The sequence below is a fragment of the Eschrichtius robustus genome, chromosome 6 (genome assembly GCF_028021215.1).
Source record: "Eschrichtius robustus isolate mEscRob2 chromosome 6, mEscRob2.pri, whole genome shotgun sequence".
In the NCBI taxonomy this organism is placed as follows: Eukaryota; Metazoa; Chordata; class Mammalia; order Artiodactyla; family Eschrichtiidae; genus Eschrichtius; species Eschrichtius robustus.
The window spans coordinates 25,667,187-25,670,778 of NC_090829.1; the positions used below are offsets into that span (position 1 = coordinate 25,667,187).

General features: G+C 35.3%; 1 pseudogene; it reads right to left on the minus strand.

Moving 5' to 3' along the window:
- Window positions 1-2,386: 2,386 nt before the first annotated feature.
- On the minus strand, window positions 2,387-2,868 carry LOC137766757 (small ribosomal subunit protein uS17-like; annotated as a pseudogene).
- Window positions 2,869-3,592: the final 724 nt, after the last annotated feature.

Below are 3,592 nucleotides of genomic sequence, written 5' to 3' on the forward strand. Positions count from 1 at the left end.
ATTGAGTGGAGCCCTCCTTGGACTCCATACATACATTTTGGAGAAATTTAACATTTTTGAAGTTTTGAAGTCCTGTCCATAAATATCTGAGCAGTTCTGAAATAGGACCCAGTGGACCATGAAGTATATTTTAAAACTGCATGTACAGAGTTGAGGCTGTTTGACTTGTGGATGTTCATTTTGAGGGCTGTTTATTATAACTGTCTCCCAAGTAATGTTCACAACCCGCCTCTCAGTGAATTCTGCTGACCCACTCCCTCTTACCAATACAAAGGGCCTTAGAGAAACTAATTCTGCAGTGTTAACATTCAGAGATTTTCTGTGGTTTTTATGTATATCAGTAATAGAAATCAGCAACAGAAATTTAAAGATGGATGGTTCTAAATTTTGAATGTACATTGGAGTAAGAAAATAAGTGATATTTACTGTAGAGGTATTTAAAAAGAAAAAAAAAAGAAAGAAAGCATTTTGAGGCTAGATTTCATTGTACTTTGGTTGATTTTATATGTTTAAAACATGTTTATAAAACATATTTCTAACTATTTTCTCTCTATTCATGTTTGTTTTCTCTCTCTAATCAGTTTTGGTATTTTTTGGTGTAAAGTAGGTTTCCAAGAGTGAATTACCCTACTCACAGCGTTATAACTATAGGAGATAAGAGTTTAATGTATAGTGCTTTGAATTGTGACTGTTGCCCATGAAGGATTTACTCATAAAAATGAGATCACAATAAAAAGGTAATGGGACCAACAAGAAAATGGAACTCCTCATGTCTAAAAGGGAGCACAGGTCAACCATAATTAAATTCTAGAAAGTTACAAGTACATATAAATATAATAAAGGATAGTAGAGATGGTTGATATAAAGAGATCATCATTATGGGTTAAGGATAAAGTTTTCATGGATCGATCACATGTTGGCTCCCATTAAAAAATGGTTCAATAACTATTACTCAGTTCTGATCTCATTTTGACTTCTCCCATCATTTTCTATTCAGCCAAATCTCTGTAGCCGTTGAGAAGGAGCTCAGAAGAAGAAAATTCTGCTGTATTATGGTTGGAAAGGTGCCTGGTAAATAATGAGAATTTTGGTACAACGGGCTCAGATTTCTCAAAAATGTTGCAAAATCTTGACCGGATTAATATATTTTCTTATGTCACTTAATTGCAAAGAGTCATTGCCAAGTTCAGGTGCTTCCTATACAATCCTAAATGTGGCAAAGGAAGCAGCTTCTCTCCATTTTGTGCTCTGGACTATCTCCTAATCCCAAACTTCAAAAAATATATATTCTACTATTAATAGAAATATACAATTCAAGATCCCATTTGTTCCCATGAAATTTCTCCACGATTTTTAACTGCTGAGATACGAAGGTAATCTTTTTTTATTTTCCATCCTCCTTTTTCCAAAGCTGTGTTTTTGTAATCCTAATATCTAATAATAAAATATGTATATGTGTTTTTTGACTCTATCTGTTTGACATCTGAATTATATGTAACCTAGTGCTATATAATGGAGCCAGACTTCTTTTGAGCTTACAGTTTTGGGAGCTGATCCTAGTAATAATTATTTCCTTACTTTTCACTGCATTTTTGTAGAAGTATTTTAATGGAAACTTTTAATAAGAAAAACAAAGGGTAGTATTTTTTAATTCACAAATTCCAAATTCCTAACTTAGGGAGTTGAGAAATAACCTAGGTCTGCCATTTCATTTGACACTTGAAAAGTAGGTCTAATGTTTTTGGAAGAAAAATCTTTGTGTGTGTACATCATATGCATTCTCACAACTCTAAGATAATTTGGAATTTGATGAATTAAAAGATACTACCTGTTGTTTTTCTTATTAAGAGTTTCCATTAAAATACTTCTACCAAAAAAATGCAGTGAAAAGTAAGGAAATAACTCTTACTAGACTCAGCTATGTCTAGCTTGATTAACTATGTCTAGATCCCAAAAATGTCAGCTAAAAAAATTAAATATATATGTATATATGTGTATATATGTATATACACACACATAAATGTATATATGTATACATACACACGTACAATATATCTGCTGAAGACATTGGTATACAGTTTTAATATATTAATCTTCTGACTTTATTTGCTCATTTCAAGCAGAATATAATTTAGATGCCATTCTACATTAATTGTGTTTTATTCCTAAACAACCTGTTAAAAAGAACACGTTGAATGGAGTCTTAAAATGGGATAATATGCACTCTGAGATCCTACAGAGGAAAAAAAAGAAAACCCCTTTGTGGAGTTACTGGATAGTAACTCTATTTTGAGACAATATTGCTAAAATGTTTTTGTTTTGTTTTGTTTTGTTTGACTGGGAAAAAATCTTTACTTTGTTTGGGGCAGTGGGCAGGGGTCCAGTCTCAGAACTTCTGGAACTGCTTCTTGGTGCCGGCAGCTTTGGTCACCTGGAGCACCTTGAAGCACACCGTCTTGCTTAGGGGAGGGCACTCGCCCACTGTGACAGTGTGGCCGATCTGGACGTCCCTGAAGCAGGGGGAAAGATGCACGGATACGTTCTTGTGGCACTTCTCGAAGCGGTTGTACTTTCGGATGCAGTGGAGGTAGTCTTAGCGGATGACAAGGGTTCTCTGCATCTTTACCTTGGTCACCACGCCAGACAGGATCCGCCCTTGGACGGCCCTTGGACATTACCAGTAAAAGGGCATTTCTTGTCATTGTAGGTGCCCTCGATGGCCTCCTTCGGTGTCTTGAAGCCCAGACCAATGCTCCCGTAGTTATGCGGGAGCTTCTCCTTGCCAGTTTCTCCAAGCAGAACCCTCTTCTTATTTTGAAAGATCGTCGATTGCTTTTGGTAGACACTCTCCACCTGAATGTCCGCCATCTTCCCCGCCACTTGCAAAAAGGTAAAATGTTTTAATATTTAAGAAAGAAAAAGATTCAGAAGATTTAAAAAATCTCACGAAGTCCTTGCTATAGCTTATAGATATGTGTTCTGATGGTAATTTCATAAATTATTCTCAAATAATTTGTTCTAAGGTAACTTATTACATTAAAAAAGAACCCCATAAAAGATGTGATTTATCTTGTACTTCACTCAGAATAACTTCTTTTCCTTGTTTCATTTAAATTCTCGGTTTTATATTGTCATAATGCTTGATTCTGTTTTACTTCTTGAAGTGCTTCGTGATCATATAACTGGGACTAAGTAGGAACTAAATGCACCTAAACTTAATGGTTGCTGCTCACCAACTACATAATTATTGTCAGGGTGGCTAAAAATGCAGAAAGTCTGTCAAATATAAAAGAAGCACACACAGGGAGCAGTGGCGGGGAAGATGGAAATCACAGCTGGAGGTAACGATTGCTCTAAATGTCTTGCTACAGCAAACATAGCATTTGGAAATTCATGAACATTTCTTTTAAATGTGCAAAAGTCTTTACAAAACAAACCATACATTAACTAAAACACTCATGACTGCACTGCCTACACACTAAGCCACCTGTAATTTTGGGGAAAGTTCTTTCTATGCAACATCAAAAGAAACAACCATAGATCTTTTATTTCAGAATTGGCTTTGGTGACAAATAAGTTGGAAGTAAAAATA